The following is a 21,350-nucleotide window of genomic DNA, read 5'->3' on the forward strand; positions in this document are numbered from 1 at the left end:
AAAAATTCTTTACTTCCTTTGAAATTAGTCCTGGCAAGAATGCCCAGAGGTCTGAGATCTGGCTCTCCCTGCGAGTCGGCAAGAAGACTGCCAGCTCCTCAGCTGTGGGAGGGAGATGGGAGGCTCCTGGCCCAGAGACCACAGGTCCACGTATGACCCAGCCAGTGAGGAGAGCTCTGTGTCCGTTCTTCTTGCTCCCACATCCTAGGGGTAATTGGAGCAGCCCAGTGGATATGTGCCAAAAACTGAGGGCCCCTGAGTTTAAATAACCCACATCTTTTCATCTTTTCAGTGGTCCATAAGCAATCCTCCCTGCCCTGTAAGGAGGCGTTATCTTTATTTCACTGGGCAGCAGAAGAAGCCTCCCTCTGCGTGCGGGCAGAATCGGTCTTTCTCTTCAAAGGCTATTCCATGAACAAGAGCCCATGGAGGGGGTGAAGCGATAGCACAGCAGGTAGGGCATTTGCCTTGCACGCGGCAGACCCGTGTTCAATTCCCAGCATCCCATGTGGTCCCCCGAGCACCGCCAGGAATTATTCCTGAGTCCATGAGCCAGGAGTAACCCCTGTGCATTGTCAAGTGTAACCCAAAAAGAAAGAAAAAAAAAAGAGTGCACGGAAAGAGTCTGGAGGGAGAGCTGCCAGTGTCTCTCCCTGGAGGCTGGGCAGACACGTGAGAAATCCTTGGGAGACCGTCTCTAAAAAAGCCACGTGCAGGGAGCCGGAGAGGCTAACACAGACCCGGATTGAATGGCGCTCTGAAGGGGATTGCACCCTTTATCTGCACCCCTCTCATCAGATAAAGGGTCAGTATCCAGGAGAAATAAAGCACTCACCAAGCTCAGTGGCAAAAATACCCATAATCCCACCAAAAACTGGGGAGGAATGATCAGAGAGGTCCCCGTAGAAGACAGATACCTAGTAGGCACATGAAGAAGTGCTCGTTGTCACTTTTATTTATTTATTTTTGGTTGGGGGCAACACCCAGCAATGCTCAGGGTTTATTCCTCACTCTGTACTCAGAAATCACTCTTGGTGATGCTTCAAAAGCAGGTCAGCAGCCGGCAAGATAAGTGTCTTACCCACTGTACTATCTCTCTGGTCCTCACTGTCATTTATTGTCAGGGAAATGCAAATTAAAATGACAATGAGATATTAATTCACACCAGTGAGAATGGCGTAAAGATTGGAAACAGGCCACACTCAGCAGTGAAGAATCCTGGCCGGCAGGTACCGCAACACCAGAGGATGCTCCAGGCCCCAAACCAAGCCAATATCACCAGGGTGCCCCAGATGGAGGAGGTGCAGTCTCCCCGCCTTCTCCAGATGGAATCCCGGCGACCATGAGTTTCTACAAGCATGACTCCGGGGTATGTGGGGACCAGGACAATGTCTCCAAACAGCATGGCCCCATAAGCAGCTGCACGACCTTTCTTGACAACAAAGTGAGCAATGGAAAATAGATGATCTAGCATCTGCCCCTAGAAGGCAGGCTTGAATGGTGGTGCTGAATATCCAAGCAAAATATAATGTCTAAAACTATAGAGAGAGCCCCAGAGGCACACAAACCAATTCTGGAACCCAGAGGCTTCTTACAGAAATGTCTCTAGACTGTGAACTAAGCTATGGCCCTGTGCTGCCCCGGGAGGGGAAAGGTTTTTGTCCCTCGGCCTTTCCTTATAGCAGCGGTGGCATGGCGACCACCACCTTTCAGAGCCCATTGGACGGAGGCATGAGTTTGCAGTGACAGGGCGCATGGGAAATCTCGGGATGGGGGGGCAGTTATGGCTCTGCTCCCCGCCCAGATTAGACCCTGAGCGGTTGCCCACAAATGGCTCCTCCGCTCCTGAACGGCCATGATCCCAGAGGCACACAAACCAAATTCGGAACCTAGTGGCTTCTGGCAGAAACCACTCTGGACTAAATTACTAAAATACCAGAAATCCAAAATCATATGCTCTTCATTATCAGCAATAGAAAACAAATTATCAAATGATGCCTTTTCAGCAGGTCTGATTGTTGGGGGAAAATTCTAAATAATATTAGTGGGTTTTCTGTCGAAACATTGAATGTAATCAAAGTAAAGAGAGAGTAAAGTGAAAATCATCTGTCATACAGGCAGAGCGGGGGGTGGGATGGGGGTATACTGGGGTTCTTGGTGGTGGAGCATGTGCACTGATGAAGGGCTTGGTGTTTGATCATTGTATGACTGAGACTTGGGGCTGGAGCAATGGCACAGCGGTAGGGTGTTTGCCTTGCACGCGGTCCACCCGGGTTCGATTCCTCCGCCCCTCTCAGATAGCCTGGCAAGCTACCAAGAGTATCTTGCCTGCTACGGCAGAGCCTGGCAAGCTACCCGTGGCGTATTCCATATGCCAAAAACAGTGACAAGAAGTCTCACAACTCCATTGTGAGATGTTACTGGTGCCCAAATGAGCAAATCGATGAACAACGGGACAACTGTGCTGTGCTGTGCTATGACTGAGAGTTAAACCTGAAACTTTGTAACTGTTCTCATGGTGATTCAATTAAAAAAAAATTGGAAACAAGTGTTGTTTCAGGTGTGATGATACAGGAACCCTCATTCACTGCTGGAGGGAACATCATCTGGTTCAGTCTCTACTGAAAACAGAATGGAGATTTCTCAAAAATATCATCGTCATTATCATCCTGTTGATCGTTGATTTTCTCGAGCAGTCTCAGTAACATCTCCACTCATCCTAGCCCTGAGATTTTAGAAGCCTCTCTTTACTCGTTCTTCCCAATAGTGCCGCATTGGAGGCTCTTTTAGGGTCAGGGGAATGAGACCCATCATTGGTACTGGTTTTGGCATATGAATACGCCACAGGGAGCTTGCCAGGCTCTCCCAAAATATAAAAAAAGATATAAAACTAGAATTTCCAAATGACCCAGGGATTCCATTTCTTGGCATCCACTCCCAAAACATAAAAATATCAATTCGAAAAGATGTTTGCATACCTCTGTTCCTAGCAGCACTTAGAAGATAGCCAGGGTATGAAAACAACCCACATGTCTACTGACAGATAAAGTAGTAGCAGACATACGCACTAGAGCCATGAGAAAAGATGAAAGTTTACAGTTAACTGGAACTTGGATGGAATTAGAAGGGATCATGTTATGAGAATAAGAAGACAGACAAATACCAGACAATCTCACTCAACTGTGGAATACAGAGAGAAAATAAGGGAAGAAGCAAATCGTACAACAACAAAGCCTTGCCCTGGATCAAAAACCTAAAACTACCAAGCAGTGGGGGAGTGAGGGAGGGTAGGAGGAGCGGAGCAGAGGTAACATGAGGATGTGGGGTGCTTTGGGGATAATGAAGAGGCATCAAAATCACAATGTTAACACTATTACAACCATGATACCGTGCTTGAATGATTCCATGTGCCAACACCAATCCCGCCTCCCTCCAGTGTGACCTTCCTTCCACCAATGTCCCCAAGTTTCCCAGCCACCCCCCCCACCCCGTGCTTGCCCCCTTAGCAGCACTGTAGCACTGTCATCCCATTGTTCACCGATTTGCTCAAGCGGGCACCAGTAACGTCTCTATTGTGAGACTTGTTGTTACTGTTTTTGGCATATCGAATACACCACGAGTAGCTTGCCAGGCTCTGCCATGCAGAAGGCATACTCTCGGTAGCTTGCCGGGATCTCCGAGAGGGATGGAGGAATCTAACCCGGGTCGGCCACGTGCAAGGCAAATGCCCTACCCATTGTGCTAAATAATTTATTTTATATTGCTTGTTATAACTTATATCTTACAATGGTGTTATTAAAAATCACTGAGGATTTACTGAGCTGTTCTTTGCTAGTTGTATCTTTTGTGTTACTGTCTTTGCTCATTGAATTTGGTGGGTTTCTACGCGACTTTCCCATCTAAGTTGCTGTGTCCCTACTGGGCTGTCAGCACCAGGACCTCAGGAGATGCTGTGCAGTCACACATGTGGTCATGTGCTCCAGGAGCTGTAGAGCTGGGGTGTTTCGGCAGCTTGGCTTCGATGAGTCATGACGCTGGACCATTTCTATGAGAGGAGCTTGATCTGGGTGAGATGCTGGGCCTTTTGGCAGGGCGGGGACTCATCCCACCCCTCTCCCAAGAGACGCCAGAGATCTCAGCTCTGAGGTGGGGCCTGCCTGTGATCACTGAGCCTAGCTGCCTTCTGAGATTTGTTATGGAGCCGGGCCATCTTTTGGAGGGGCAGAGAAATAGTACAGGAGGTCACTGTCACTGTCACTGTTGTCTCGTTGCTCATTGATTTGCTCGAGCGGGCACCAGTAACATCTCCATTGTGAAACTTGTTTGTTACTGTTTTTGGCATGTTGAATATGCCACAGGTGGCTAGCCAGGCTCTGCCATGCGGGCCAGTGCAGGCAAGATACTCTCGGTAGCTTGCCGGGCTCTTCGAGAGGGACGGAGGAATCGAACCCGGGTCGGCCGCATGCAAGGCAAACACCCTACCACTGTGCTATAGCTCCAGCCAGCATTTATTTGCCTTGCACATGGCTGATCCTAGTTTGCTCCCTGGTGGGCCACATATCGTCCCCTGAATCCTGCCAGAAGTGATCCTTGAGCACAGAACCAGGAGTAAGCCCTGAGCACAACTAGGTGTAGCTCCAACTGGACCACCCCACCAATGAACAGTGCTTTTGGGCTGAGGAGTTGGCTCAATGGGCTGGAGCACATGTGTTCTGTGTGGGAGGCCCAGGTTTGATGTCACACAAGCCACTAGAGCCACTGGGGGAAAAAACCCACCATTGTTCCAAGAGTCGTCCCTGGGCACCCAAGGAGAGATCCATAGAACTTAATCCTATACTAAGTTCCTCTCCAGCGGGGCAGTTTCTTTCTCTTCTATTTTGCAATAAGCTTTTCTATTTTCTCTTTTAGAAAATCTATATATTTTAGACAGGAAGTATCTATCTATATATCGGTAATGGAAAAATAACAGACTTTAGGACCTGGGCCAGTCTCCATAGGTCGGGCCAGTGGCTCAGTGAGAGAGCACTTGCCTTGCATGGGTGAGTCGTGGGTTTCATGCCTGACATCACAAAAGAAAGGAAGGAAGAAATAAAATACAGCATTTAATCACCCTACCCCAGAAAACTATTGTGGGCAGGTAGTGAGTTGCTTTTGTTGTTTGCTTGTTTGTTTGTTTGTTTGTTTGATTTCGGTCCACACCCAGCAGTGCTCAGGGCTTACTCCTGGCTCGGTGCTCAGGGATCACTCCTGAAGGGCTCAGGGGGGACCATATGGGGTAGCAGGAATTGAACCCAGGTTGACTGCACGGAAGGCGACTACCTGGGCTACCCTATCACTCCAGCACCTGGTAGTGAGTTACTTTGTAGCAAAGTTTTCCATCATGACACCCAGTCCCTAAAGAGGGGTGGGCCGGTGGGCCCCTTCTTTTACTCTTCTTCGTGTCTTTCTCCCAAACACCTGAAACTGCAGGATAAATCGCTTCACTTTCTGGAAGCAAACTCACATCCCCCTGGCTCTCCCCGATCCCTGCTTGGGAGCCGCTGGGGCATTTGGGAGAGTGACCGGTGGCCCCTGGAGATGGGGAGGGCAGAAGGACATCCAGTTGCAGCTGTCACTCTAGCTGCCCTGTGGTCCCTGAGCCCGAGCATCCAGCCTCCTCACAGGGCTTGGCGGGATCCCCCAGGAGGATTCCGCCTCCATCCTACGTCCCTGAATACGGGCAGGGGAGAGGGGGAGAAAGCCCGGGGTCCTCATAACCTTGCTGGGGATGGGTCCCCCTTTTTGCCCACTTTCTCCCCTCCCTCCATGCACATGCCATGAATTCAAGCAGCTCGGATTGTCAGGGCACAGAAGCCAAGCAGAAATTGATCTTTGCAAGCAGTTCCTCTATCCAAAGTCAAGTATGAGCAAAGGCTCTGGGTTCTTCTTTCTTGGAACTGGGAGGGAAAGGAAAAAAGGATGAACAAACATCTCAGTGCATTCATTGCCCAAAACATGCACGTAGGCTTAAAAAAAAAATTAAGAACCCTTATACATCTACCACATGGAAGAGCCTGGCAAGCTCCCCATATTCGATATGCCAAATACAGCAACAATAACAAGTCTCACTCCCCTAATCCTGAAAGAGCCTCCAATCGTTGGAAAAGACGTGTCAGGAGAGGCTGCTAAAATCTCAGGGCTGGGACGAATGGAGACGTTACTGGTGCCCGCTCGAGCAAATCGATGAACAACGGGATGACAGTGATACAGTGATACCTCTGCCCCAAGACAGTCTCATTTCGGTGGCAGAGCAAGTGTCTTTCCTATAGATCTGTGGGCACTTGGAAAATCCTTCTCTTTCCTGAGTCTGCCTCTTCCAGGAACTTGCAGGCTGCTGAAGAGGCAGGTAGCTAGAGAGAGTCCGAGCAGACCAGATGCTCACACTTACTCCTGATAATTGGTCGGCCCTTTCAAGAGCAGGTGGGTCTCGAGACAGTAATTGGCAGGGGCAGAGGTAGCCCGCCAGGGATGGGTAGGTGTTAATTGCTCTTTCCCTCTGCTGCTCGAGCTGGATCCCAGAGGAGAGGGAGTCGCAAGGCCTAGCCAGAAATGGGAAGGGCAGAGGCTTAGGGCTTCTCTAGGAGACTGAGAAGATACAGTTAGTAAACAATTATTTTTTCTGGTCTGTTTTTGTTTGGTGGCCACACCCAGTGGTGCTCAGGAATTACTCCTGGGTCGGTGATCAGGGATCACGCCTGGCGGTGCTCAGGGGACCATATCTGGGGTTGGGGACTGAACCCGAGTTGGCCCCATGCAAGGCCACTGCCTTACACGCTGTGCTGTCTTTCCAGCCCTTACCTCAGAGAACTTGCTGGAATTCCAAACTGCTGAGTGCAGAGCTGGGACTTAAAGCTCATGGTTAGACTTTCCTTCCCTGCTGGCAGGTTTCTTTCTTTCTTTCTTCTTTTTATTAAATTTATTTTTTATAAAGTTGTGCATGATATTTGATTACATTTAATATTCAAACACCAATCCCACCACCATTACACACTCCCACCACCATATTTATTTCTGACATTCCCATCCCGAACCACAAATCCTGCTCCCAAAGCAGAACCGTAATAATTTAGTTTGTATTGCTATTATGAATAGTCCACTAAAAATGATCCCACAAAAGGTTTCATAGAGGAAAGAGTGTAAAGATTGTTGTATTTCACCCATGAGCCATAAAGCTCTTCTATAAGATATTAGTAACAAGTTGTTAAAGGTTGAGCCGTGTGTGTGTGTGTGTGTGTGTGTGTGTGTGTGTGTGTGTATCTGTGTAAATGTATTTCCTAAGATTGGTTGCCTTCTACTCTAAACCCCATCAAATGTGGTGTGCTACTCTTGTCCAAAACCTTCAGGTCCTGTCTCAGTTGTCTGTCCCCTGTACCCCCACCCTCCAGTTTCTCTCTTGTCCCCTCTCCCCCTCCCCAACTCCTCTCTTTTTCCATACCCTCTCTCCCTCCCTTTCTCTTTCTCTGTTTCTCCCTCCATTCACAGCGATGCTCAGGGATTTGGGAGTCCCAGCAATGCAGACCCGGTTGCTTGGGCCTTGTGGTACTGTGGCTACCACAGCCAGCAGACAGCGCTGGGCTTGAAACCTGGGTCCTCAAACTTGCCACGCCTGTGCTCGACTCATTTGAACTACACCCCAGTTCAGCCCCTTGGTTCTCCAAATACATCATCTCTCTCCTCCAAGCCTTTGCCGAGCTGTTATGCTTAAGACCTGGAATGTTCTCCCTTTCTCCAGAAGTCTAAATTCTACTCATACTTCAAAGACAACTTCCTCTTTGACTCTTAGACTTCCAGGCGATGTGATTCCCTAGTCTTCTTCTTCCCTTTCCCGTCCCCATCCCACATCCCAGCCTTGGCACAGTTAGAAAACTGTGGAAGGTAGAGTAATGTCCTTTCCCTACCCCTAGAGATAGCCAGAAACCTGGGAACATGTTTATAAGACACAACGGGACTTTGCAGAGGAGATTAAATGAAGGCCATTGAGTTGGGGGGGGGATCTAGATTATGCCAGGGGGTCCAGTTCCCTATAAAGGTCCCTAGCTACAGGCCCAAGGAGTACAGGGACAGAAGGAGATGTGGATGTGGGTATAGAGGCAATGAGGTATGTGTATGTGGGGGGGGGGAGGTACATGAAGCAAGGGTTTGTGGGTACCCTCCAAAGCTGGAAATGGTATCACTGAATTCTCTTTTGGAACCTCCAGAAAAGACCCAGCCTTCCTGATAGCTCAATTTCTGCCCAGGGAGACCCATCTTGGATGTCTAACCCTCGAAACTATAACCAGACACACACTTGTGTGGTGTCAAGTCACTATGCTTGTGGTGGGCTTAAATCAGCAGCCAGGAAGGAAGAATAGTACCGCCATCTGGGCACTGCTTTTGCTGGAGGGGGGAGGCTGGACTCCCAATCCTGGGTCCACGGCAGAGAGGTCGTGTACTCACTGGAAGAATGAATGAAGGGAAGGAGTGAATGAAGAGATGATGAGTGAATGAAGGAGCAGAGTAGGTGAATAAAAGAATGAGTGAGTGAAGGAAGGAATGAGTGAAGGAAGGAATGAGTATACAAGTGCATGAAAGAACAAGTGAGTGAGTGAATGAAGGAGCAAGTCAGGCCCTCCCTCCCCTCTCCTGCACAGTAACCTGACTATGAACATCCACTCTCTGGAGCTTCTTGGGAATTAATTTTTGCATTTCTGGGAATGACACTCAGAGTCTCTCACATGCAAGGCACATGCCTGGCCTGGGTATTAATTTTATTTCACACCCAGAAGGGCCTGCTCCCTACGTGATCACCCTGCTGTGTGCAAAAACATGAGGTGAGCCTGAGGCATCCTCTCTCGGGTTAAAAGAACCCTTTACCTTCCTGTCCCAGCTCACTCCTAGAAGTTTCCGTCATTGTGGAACATCAGGATTGCAGGATCCGCTACAGCCAACCCGTCCCAAGACTCACAGATGGAGATAGAAACTGAGAGAGTGAAGGGTCCAGAGCAGTTTGATTTCACCATGGAGGGGCCAGGAAGAGAACCAAGCCCCTTTCCCCCTCCCCAAGGACCCAGATCTGCATTTACAGGTGAAGTATCATCTCCAGTTTCAGAAGAGGAAACTGAAGCAGAGACGTCCCTCGCCTATAGTAGTGAGTGATCCCAAGTCTCTCCTCCTCATCCCTCGTTATACTAACCAATGACAAGCCCGTGGTCCGGCTGCGGGACCAGGTGGTGGTGGCTTAAAAGAAATCAGGTCTTGGCAAAAGTTCTGTTCAGAGCCCTCCAAACTCAGGAGGCGGGAAGTGCCTGGGCTGGGAGGAGGCTTTGCGAATTTGCCTTCTTCAATTAGGCTGTTTGCTTCTCTGAGTCCCGGGGATAATTTAACTAATGGCTCTGGTTTTCTGACATTATCGATTGGTCAAGATTAAATATGTTTGTCACAGTCAAGTGAACTAATCACTTTATTGTATTTCAAACACTAATTTCATCAGATAGATGCTTGGGGGGAGGCCCGGGGGAGGCGAGGGGGATGAGCACACGCAGAGAGGCGGGTCCTGGGGCGGTCGATGGAGCCGGTCTGCCTGGAGGTACTTGCCCTGGCAGGTTTCTGGGTGCTGGAGCCCAGTCACACAGACGAGAGGAATCTGCATTTGCCCGGCTTCTTCCATCACCGTTACAGGGCCTCCTTGAAATCTCTCATCTCGGGAGAGGCCATTGCTCAAGCATTATTGGAAAATGGTAGATGTTTCCAAATAGCTATCCTAAATCACCCCAGCCACTAATCCCACAGCCGCTCTGACACTGCCCGATGCAAATGCTGCCTCTCGGAGCCATTAGCCATTCTGGGAGCCACCGATTCACGGCAAAACCTGAAAATGAACCCATCTGTCTTTGAGGTTTGGAGAGGCTTTGCCGTTTCCATAGCTCAGCATGTTGGACAAGGAGACCCAGGGCTCATTAAATCATGTCCTGGCTCTGATGCCACTGAGCAAAGCTCCCTCCCCGAGAGGGCAGGAGGATTACTCGACACACAGGCACACAGCCGCCTGCATGCATGCACTCACCAGCACACAGCACAGCACATGCACGACGCTCACACATGTGCATACACAATGGTGTAGGCATACGTGTGTGCATAAACATATATGTTGACATATAATATGCAACCCCACAGATGTCATTCAGGCATATATGCACCCACTCGAGACACATGCACACACACAGTAATACCCATACTCCACATGTTTGCACACACACGACCACACTCACACATATACACATACTCACATGTGCACACATTTGCACACATGTGTACACATTTTGTGTGCACACACGTGCACAGACTCACATGTAAGTACACATAACCTGCACACTCAATGTGCACAGTTCACAGACATGTACACACACACAATGCACATATTCCATATGCTCTCACACACTGCCCACATTCATATGCATGCAAATCCTCACATATGCTAATATACTTACATGTGCACACATGCACACACACACATGCACATTCTCACACACACACACACACACACACACACACACACACACTTGTAGGCAAGGTCAGAAATTTCCAGGGGCCAAAGTTCCCACACACACAAAGAACTTTTTCCCCAGTCCTGAGACCACCTGACTGAGGGCCTGTGGAGACAAAGCCATTTTCTGTCTGGACTCAAAAACTCACTTCTGCTTAGTCAGTCTCACCTAACTCAGGCGTCAGTTGTGGCCCCACAGCTGAAGACAGTCAGGCATCTCTTCCCCACTTGGGTTTCGAGGCTCAGCATCTGTGGTGCCAGAATGAGGGAAGGGGCTGGTGTCTAATGCCATTGCAGGCCTTGGGGGCCAGGGTTGTACCCAGTGGTGCTGGGGGCCACAAGGGCCCAGGGGTGAACCTGGGAACCTCAGACCCGCAAGGCAGGTGCCCAGCATTAGCTATGGAAATTACCATCTATTTTTATGTGATTTAGTTTTATTTAGGCCTACCCAGCAGTTCTCTGGAGCTACTCCTGGCTCTGTACTCAGGGCTACTCCCAGGGGAGCTCAGGGGACATGGTGCCAGGGGTTGAACCAAGGCAAGCACATTACTTCCGGATTGTCTCTTTGGCCTATTTCTTTAAACGAAAATAGGGGCAATGCTCAGATGCTGGAGGACCATGTAGTACTGGGAGTCAGATTCAGGGCCTCAAACATGCTAGGCACATGCTCTACCACTTCAACTATTTCCCCTACCCTCATCTCTATTTCTAGCGGGAATAGGGGCTGGATACCCATTGGTGATCTCAGGGCTCCACTGGAACTGGCTTTCCTGACACCCAGCCCTGCGTAAAGCTCAGAGCAAACCCTACCCAAACTTCCAGAACCCCCGGCTCTTTTTGGCTTCTCTCCCCGGCTTCCTCCTGTCACTTTGCTGCCTTCCGGCCACTATGCTTTTGTGCAGAAGTCCCCAGACACTCTTCCACACAGGACCTTCAGGCTTCAGGTCAAGACAAAGGCTTCCCACTGGGGCTGGACTGAGCCAGCCCGGACCTGTATTCTCTCCAGGAAATCTCTATTTTTAGAAGGCTATTTTTGTGACTTAGATTCTGTGGGCTCTAAGGTGTTCCTGGGGGAGCTCGTTCGTGCACTAGGAGTTGCATCCATCCCTAGGAATCCTAGTGGGTGAAACAAGACAGAAAAAACTAGCAACAGCTCCCCGGGGAAATTCCAAATGCCGGAGCAGCAATAAATAGATTTGCTGAACATTTTGAATCTTCGAGCATCATTAAAACCTGGAGAGCCGTGCATGGAGAGTGTAACCTGGCCTTTCGTCTCTTTTTATGCTGTGTAACTCCAGATGTTGTATCTCTTAAAAAGATCTGGTTTTCTACATGACAGAGTACCCAATTTGCAAAGAAGGAAGAAAAAAGAGAGAGAAAGAAATCCTGGTGCCCGCCCCGCAAGTTAGCTGAACACGGGCAGCATGCCAAGTTGCAGTGTGTTTGCTGTGAGCTGGACCTCGGGAGTGTTCCGAGTGTGGGTCTGAGGACCATGATGGATGCGGAATCAGGAGAGCAGAGCTGTGGCCTCTGGCTGCGGGAGCTGGTGAGATCCACGGGGCAGGACGCTAAGCTGGCATTGCAGGTGTGGCCACGGGCCTTTTAAACAAAGAAGAAGCGGGATCTAAGCACATCACGGAGCATACCCAGCACAGGCTGGGTGGGGCGGAAGCACGTCTGCAATGGCCATGTCCAAAATAGCTCAGATGAGGCTGGGGGTGGGGGTGGGGGTGGATGGGGAATTCGGAAGATGACTCAGTGGCTTAAAGCATGGGCTGGAAAGCACAAGGACATACGACCCATCCCCAGTGCCACCCCCTCACGCTGAGGTCATCCTGAACAGCTAAGCCCTGCAGTACCCCAGTGAGGAAGGCCTCAGAAGATGGCTCAGTGGAAGCGTAAGGTTCTGAGCTTAGCCCCGGTGCCACACCTGGTGAGGGAAGGGGGAAGCTCTCCTGCTCCAGATGCGGGGGGACGTAGTCTCTTCCTGTTGCTTTGTTCTTGGAATCCTAGAGAGGGGCTGGCAGGCTGTCCAGTTGTCCTTGGACCCTACCGGGAAGGCCTGTGGGCAAACAGGGGCCCTCCCAGAAGGCTGGCAAAGGCATTTTTTGGGGGGGGGGATAGGTCATACCTGGAGTTGCTCAGGGCCTATTCCTGTCTTCGTGCTCAGAAACCATCCCTGGCAGTGCTCAGGTGGCCATATGTAATACCAGGAGGTTGAAGTGGGGTGAGTGGGTTGCAAGGCAAGTACCTTATTCCTCTGCACAGGTCTCTGGCTCTGGCAGGGACACTAGGATGCAATCATTAGTGCTGTCGCTTCAGCCCCTGCCCTGATGACCAGTCTCCTTTGGTGTCCCCTTGGGCCCTCTGATATGTACACTGGTGACCACTGTGTCATCAGTTGGATCCTCACGCCGGGCTCCACTGCCTTCCCCGTGGTCACCTTCCCCTGCCTATTTCTTGACATTTGCTTTGCTTCTCTCCATGACCATCTTCGTGCCCTCCTGCTCATGATCTCTGTCGGCCCATCCACAATCTAGCGAGCTATCCACTGTGCCTCTATGATCTATCTGGGCATCTAGTCCCGAGTCATCTCAGCCCACTGTGACTTCTGTTGCCTTCCTGGATAGGCCCATGAGGTTCCAGATCTGTGCATCCCCTTCTGTCTACAAAATTCTCCGTGTGATGCCCCCACAGGGACCTTTCTCTCACAAGTCCCGAAGCACGGAGTCTAACCTTGACTTGGGGCTCCAGCTTGTTAGAACTGAGGGCTCTGTGATTCCTATCAACTTTCCCAGTGGCTCCAAGAAGGCAGCCATCGCACCAGCCATCCCAACCACATTCCAGCTAGAAAGAAAGAAGGGGTAAGAAGAGGCAAAAGAACCCTCAAAAGAGGCAAAAAAGTACAATCGAAACAACATCTGCACATGTATGTTCATCGCAGCACTGTTTACAATAGCCAGAATCTGGAAAAAACCCGAATGCCCCAGAACGGATGACTGGTTGAGGAAACTTTGGTACATCTATACAATGGAATACTATGCAGCTGTTAGAAAAAAGGAGGTCACAAATTTTTTATTTAAGTGGATCGGCATGAAAAGTTTCATGCTAAGTGAAATGAGTCAGAGAGAGAGAGACAGACATAGAAAGATTGCACTCATCTATGGCATATAGAATAACAGAGTGGGAGACTAACACCCAAGAATTGTAGAAACAACTACCAGGAGGTTGACTCCATGGCTTGGAGGCTGGCCTCACATTCTGGGGAAAGGGCAACTCAGAGAAGGGATCACCAACTATAATGTAGTCGAAGGCCATGTGGGAGAAGGGAGTTGCGGGCTGAATGAGGGCTAGAGACTGAGCACAGCGGCCACTCAACACCTTTATTGCAAACCACAACAGCTAATTAGAGAGAGAAAACAGAAGGGAATGCCTTGCCACAGTGGCAGGGTGGGGTGGGGGGGAGATGGGATTGGGGAGGGTGGGAGGGACACTGGGTTTACAGGTGGTGGAGAATGGGCACTGGTGAAGGGATGGGTTCCCAAACTTTGTATGAGGGAAGTATAAGCACAAAAGTGTATAAATCTGTAACTGTACCCTCACGGTGATTCTCTAATTAAAAATAAATAAATTAAAAAAAAATAAAAAAATAAAATAAAATGGAACATTAAAAAAAAAAAAAAAAAAAAAAAGAACCCTCAAAAGACTTCCCAGAGTATGCTACCCAACAGCTTCCTCTTGTGTTTTCATGAATCTGTCCTTGTGCAGGGGAAAAGGACTCGGTGTCCTGTTTGCCTACCATGTGAGGGGGATCTCTGCCAACCCCCTTTATGGAGACAAGGGGAGACCTCACCCAAAACCTCTCCCCTGATTGCTTCAGGTTCCTTCCCATGACCCCCACACCTGCACCCTGGTTTCAGGGCATCCCCTGGCTTCTCACACACAGCTAGAATGAAATTCCTGGCATAAGCTCTGGCCTCATCATCCTCACCGAGGTCTTCACCCAGGGGTTCCCTCCCCTGGAAGCCCCTGGGTAAGACTCACTGGCCCCCGGGTGAAACGCTCTGCCTGGCATTCAAGATCTTGGAGACTTTTTGGTGTCATTTCCAGAAATAGAATGTTCTGTTTCATTGCAGCGACACTCCTGATAGATTTTTCAGAGAAGCTCAGCCATCCTCGAGGGGGAACGAGTGGCTGATAACAGAGGAGAGAAAAACAAACACATTAGCTCCGGCCTGCCCAGATAATAAATAGGGGAGAAGGTTATTTATCTCCCTGATTCATGCTGTTGTCGTTTCTTCCATAGACGAGAAGGGGACGGTCTTTCCATCTCTCACTCTCCGTATCTGCAGCCGCAAGGACACGCCATTTTTCATGGACCGCGGGCTTTGCTGAACAGCCATGGTGCTAGTTGTTTAGGACTGAGCTGGGCCATTTCTCCGATCAGGGGCTGAAGCCCGCTGCTACGCGCAAGTTCCCTCCCAGAGAGGCACCGTGGAGAATGAATCAGAACGAGGAGGCTGCGTGACAGCCACATTCTGGCAGGGCTCTGGGTCTTGGGGGCTAATGGGGTCTCACGGCAGGGAGGGTCTGCTGCCAGCCAGGCTGCGGAGGAGAGGAGAGGTTGAGACTATGAAAAATAGATGGAAGCATTTGGCCACTTCATAAAACCAGTGTCAGCAGGAGAATCAGCAGCCCCGCAAGGCCCGGGAGAGCTGGCCAGGCCTTCCCCAGCACAGGCTCCGGGGCTCCTAGGCGGAGGGCCGTGATGAGGCTTTATGGGGAGGGCATGAACCCGTGCTATTGTGTGATTTTTTTTAGTGCGCATATGAATTTTTCCTGGGGTTACAATTCATAGCATTCATCAGTTCTCAAAGGTTAACAACCGCTGGTGTGGTTCAGCACGCAGAGGCAAACACCTGTGGGGTCTTTGGAAGAAAAAGGAACGAGTGCATTCTTTAAGTTAGAAGGAGGAGGCAGAACTGGGGAGACGGAACAGGAGAACTGGGTTCCAGTTTGTCCTTTCCAGGACCTGGCAGTTCACCCTGGGCTCTGGACACCTTCTCCGAGCATTTTACTGCTCGTGCAATGAAAGTGCTGTAGAGAGGATTGAAAGAAGAACCCTCAAGTGGCGGCTGAGGTGGAAGGAATCAGGAAAGGCATCCCAGAGGAGACAGCAGCTGAGCTGAGCCCCAAAGGAGAAGCAGGAGGTAGCCAGGCAAAGACAGCTGGAGCATGGTGCGGTAAACAGCATATGCAGGGGCAGAGTGATGGTACAGTGCGTAAGGGGGTTGCCTTGCATGTGGCCATTCTGGGATTGATCCCTGAGCACAGAGCCAGGAGTAAACTCTGAGCACTGCTGAGAGGGAGAAAGAAAGAAAGAAAGAAGAAAGAAAGAAAGAAAGAAAGAAAGAAAGAAAGAAAGAAAGAAAGAAAGAAAGAAAGAAAGAAAGAAAGAAAGAAAGAAAAGAAAGAAGAAGAAGGAAGGAAGGAAGGAAGGAAGGAAGGAAGGAAAGAAAGAAAGAAAGAAAGAAAGAAAGAAAGAAAGAAAGAAAGAAAGAAAGAAAGAAAGAAAGAAAGAAAGAAAGAAAGAAGGAAGGAAGGAAGGAAGGAAGGAAGGAAGGAAAGAAAGAAAGAAAGAAAGAAAGAAAGAAAGAAAGAAAGAAAGAAAGAAAGAAAGAAAGAAAGAAAGGAAGGAAGGAAGAAAGGAAGGAAGAGAGAGAAAGAGAAAGAGAGAGAGAAAGAGAAAGAGAGAGAAGGAAATGGAGAAAGAGAAGGAAATGGAGAAAGAGAAGGAAAGGGGGAAAGAGAAAGAAAGGGGGAAAGAGAGAAAGAAAAGGAAGAAAGGAAGGGAGGGTGAGGAGGGAGAAAGGAAGAAAGGAAAGAGGTGGAAGAGGAGAAGGAAGGGAGAGAGGGAGGGAGGACAGGTGGAAGAAGTTGTAGGGGGAAGTGTTTGTCAGTGTGAGTTTAAAAAAAAAATAGCAGCATATGCAAAGGTCTTGAGGCCAAAGCAAGCTCCATGCACTTGTTCCGGGAAGTAAAAATAGATCCACCTTGCTGCTTTCTGCTGCTCAGGCAACCAAGAGACTTCTCGCTGAGGTCAACCTGCATCTCTGGCACCTCGCAGCCGACTGCCTTTCGGCATCTGTTTATCTTTGCATTCCGATGCTTAAAGTTGTAGGCACCTGTATACACGGCCAGCACCTCCTCTTTGTGGCTCTGGACACTGTGACCTCCCGCTCACCAACCCTTTCAGTGCCCTCTCCTTGGAGGGGTAGAAACTGGAGGATAATTGATTCACATCAAATGAGGCCAGGATTAAAACTCAGCCAGGACCGTCTGGGGAGCTCCTGTTATCAGAGGCAGACCATCAGTGCGGTCTGCTGGACCGTCCCAGACTGGCCAAGCTCCCCGGGTCGCCGTCCTGTCGGGGACAGCCTGAGCGATTGCCCTGGAGATGATTAATTCCGGCCTCTCTGGGCCAGCCCCGGGTCTGCAGCCAAGTGCTGCTGTCATCTCTTTATTCGTCTCTACCATTATTGAAAATCAATAAGCAGTCCAAGCCGAATGAAGTTCAGTTCCTGGGACCAAGTCCATAAATCAAATAAAAACTAAATTATATTTTAAAAGGGAAATAGGAATGGGAAGGCTGCTTTGAAGTGGAGAAGAGTCCCCGAGAGTCAGTTTTCAGAGAAGCAGAGAGATGAGACAGAAGCTGGTACTACCTGGCCGGGGGTGGGGTGTGATGGAGCTGGAAAGAGGCACACCAGCCCCTCGCTTTCCAGATCAGAGGACCAAGGAGAGAGGAGAATGCACCTTCCCGATCCACAGTGAGAGGCAGGGCTGGCTCCAGACCCCACACCCACGGACTTGCTCCTCTTCCAGCTAATATTTCAATCCCACCAGCCGCAGCTGACCTGAAGGGAAGGGGTAGAAATTCTTCTGCAGCCAAATCTATCACTTTCCCCCTTTAGCTGTTTAACTTGTTTTTTTGCGGGGGGGAGGGGGGCCATAGCCAGTGGTGCTCGGGTCTTATTCCTGGTTCTGAGATTAGGGATCACTCCAAGCCGGGTTAAGGGGACCATATGGGGTGTCAAGGATAGCACCCCAGTCAGGCATGTACAAGGCAAGTGCCCACTTGCTGTACTATCTCTCCAGCTTCTCCCTTTAGTCTCTGCCTTGAATACTATGGCATGATTGTCTGTCTCTAGCCATGGAGGGCGCAGAATAGTTCCCGGTGCTAGCCTGGGGCAGGCAAAAAGGAAAGACCCCCTAGAGTACACAGTATTGAGTGGGATCCTCAGAAAGGTATCGCCTGAATAGGAAGCCCAAATTTACCCCAGACTAAATGGCTCCCCTGCATGTCTGAAAGGCTCCAACTGATTTGTGCCCTGTACAAACCCAGTGTTCTTTAAAGAAATCTAACACAATCCAACAATCAGCAAAGTCAAATTTACAATGTCCAAGATTGGATTGGAGGGGTGTGGGGAAATCACCAAACAGGCTAAGTTGGAAAATTTGGTCAACCAGCAGATGGAAAAACCAATAAATCAATACAATAGAGGTGACAGATTTAGCGCAGAATAGAGGGGAAATGTGACCACAAGGAGGAGAAAAATGGGAGTTTGGAAACTTTTAGATCCAAATAGAAATTCTAGAAGTAGGAAAGATGAGGCTGGAGAGATAGCACAGTTAATAAGACACTTTCCTTGTAGGCAACCAACATGAGTTTGACCCCAGTGCCACATACGGTCCCCTGGTCACTGCCAAGAGTGATCCCAGCATAGAGCCAGGAGTAAGGTCTGAGCATAGCTGGAGTGACCCACAAGTGCAAACGAAACAAAAATCAGAAAGAAATAGGAAAAAGACAGGTGCGGGGGTGGGAGGATTGAGAGTTTTTTTTTCTTAAAGAGGGACCAAGAGAGCTGTTTGTGGTGATGCGTTAGTTTACTTAGTGTCTTGACTGTTGTGGATACACCAACCTATATAGGAACAGCTTCGTGTAGTTCTAAATGCTTATAAAAGAATACTCATAAAATGGGAAATCAGAGGCTGGAGCGATAGCACAGCAGGTAGAGCGGTTGCCTTGCACACTGCCGACCCGGGTTCAATTCCCAGCATCCCATATGGTCCCCTGAGCACCTCCAAGAGTAATTCCTGAGTGCATGAGCCAGGAATAATCCTTCTGCATCGCCGGGTGTGACCCAAAAAAGAAAAAACAAAATCAGAATAGCATCAAGGTTGTAGCTCCTGTCAATGTCTGCTTTATGATATAGTACTATAGGGTTCAGATGTTACCATTGTGGGAACTGGGAAAAGGATCACTTTATAATATGTTCTATTGATTGATTTTTGTGTGTGTGTGTGTGTGTGTGTGTGCAGCAGTACTGATACCTTCTTTTTATTTTGTTTCCATTTTAGTTTGGGGGCCACCCCCTGCACACCCTGAAGTGTATAGTGTATACTCCTGGCTCTGCTCAGGCATCACTCTGGCAGGCTCAGGGACAGTATGCGGTGTCAGGGATTGACCCCGGGCTCAGCCATACGCAAGGCAAGCCCCTTACCCCCCGCCCCATATCTTTGTCTAGTACTTGCAGCCCTGCTAGCCCCGCCCACCAGAGTATGAGGACCCCTCCGCCAGGATCCCAGGGCCCCACCCTCCCCTCCACCACCTCCCGGCGCCCTCTGTTCACAGTTCACTGTGTCACATTTCTTACCATTGCTTGTGAATCTATAATTATCTCCATTAAAAATTCAATTAAACTCTCATTAAATTGTACAAATAAAATCAATAATTTTGTCGTATATAAATTAATCCCTCCGTGAAGATGACTTTTCTACAAAAGTTCTCTACAACCTTGTGAAACAAAGTGATGGACGGAGGATCACTTTGTGACTCCAGCAGTAGAGCACAAACCTCACGTCTGCAGAGTCCTGGGTCCCATCGCTGGCCACAGGGTGGACTGGCCCTGGAGGCCCCTGAAGCACCACAGGAGGCCACTCTGCAACCAACAAAGACAAAAAGTAACTTCCAAGCCAAGCCCTGTTTCTCTACAGCCCGCTCTTTCACAGACATTCAGTAGGATGTTTGTTTGGAAAAGTTCATTTGCATGAAAAATTCTAAATGATGATATGACGGAGACCACCATGGTGCATGACCACAGGGGGCGCTGTTCACACCGGCGTTGTGACATGTTGGTCTTATACCACAGGAGGTGTAGATCTGTCCTTTTATTCTGGTAGTCTTTACATCTTTCGGTAAACATTATCGTTCCTGTCATAGAAATCATGTTCATTTCTTGTGACATTAATTTCTGGGTCATTCAAATGGAATTTTTTTAAGGTCCTGGATTTTTGCCCATGTTATTGCTGGTGTATTGAGAGGCAGTACATTTTTATTTTTTAACTTTTGTAACTAACCATGTTACTAAATATTCTCACTTGTTCTAGCATAGTTCTTCTTTTTTTCAGTTGATGCCTTTAGATTTTTAAGCTAGAAAATTATATCATCTGCAAATAATGGCTTTGATTCTTTCTTTGTGCTATTCATACCCTTTGTTCAGAAATCAATCAGCTGTCCCCTGTTAAATGAGAGGGTGATCACAGCAGACATTCATGTCTCATTCTTGCTTGTGTGGGGGACGTCTCCAATGTCTCGCTTTGGTGTGAAGTCAACTGTTAGGAGGAGATGGAGATTCATTTCAGTTAAGGAAATAGATTTCTATTCAAAATTTACTAGGTGCATTTAAAATTTAGCATTGAGATGGAAGTATATTCTTTTGTGCAATGAAAGATATTCATAAGGTATTTCTCGTTTGATCTGTTCATGAATGGACCCCCTCAAAAGATCTCATATCAAACTATTTGGCTTTCTTGAAACAAATCTTATTTGGTAAGACAAAGTATCACTTGAATACATGCCTTATTTTATTGGCTATTCCTCTATTTGGGATTTTAAAAAGCTGCAGACAAGCCTGCTCTACGGTGACAGCTCTGTTAGGACTCAGGAATAGGCGGAGTCTGCAGAGTAGCTAGGAAATGTTCCATGTTTTTCTCTGGTCTGGAACTACTTAAACTAAATTAGTTGTCTCTCAAAAGCTTTGAGAAATTTGCTCATGAAACTGCCTGAGCTCTTATTTGCTAAAGATTCATTAGTAATTTATTTTGTTTCTTTCTTCTTATTTTCTTCCTTCCATTTATTTTGCCGATTTGTATTTTCTTACAAAAATGATCAAATTCTTGCATTTTCAAGACCTCCAACATACATACATACCTAGTGTTCTCTTGTAACTCTAAGTTCTCATCAGTCTCTCGGGCTCTGTTGCTATCTCCATTTTAATGCCATACTTTCTGTTTCCCCCTTTTTAACTTGATTACATTTTCCTCAGGCGTGTATAATTTATTGGACCTCTTGAAGGAAAGCTTTATTAATCACTCTATTAGGTTCTCATTATTGACTATATTCATTTTTGCTTTCATCCTCATTACTTCTGATTTCCCACAGATTTATTTTGTCTCACCCTGCCTCCATTTCTTAACTTACTCAGGTGACTAATTTTTTTATTTATCCTGCCCACATGGCAGAGCCTGGCAAGCTACCTGTGGAGTACTCGATATGCCAAAAACAGTCACAATGACGGTCCTCATTCTCCTGACCCTGAAAGAGCCCCCAATACACCATCGGGCTACACTACCAAACAACAGGAACTAATGGAGACATTACTGGTGCCCGCTCGAGCAAGTCAATGAGCAACAGGATAACAGTGATACAGTGATATTTAAAAATATA

The sequence above is a fragment of the Sorex araneus genome, chromosome 1 (genome assembly GCF_027595985.1).
Source record: "Sorex araneus isolate mSorAra2 chromosome 1, mSorAra2.pri, whole genome shotgun sequence".
NCBI lineage: Eukaryota > Metazoa > Chordata > Mammalia > Eulipotyphla > Soricidae > Sorex > Sorex araneus.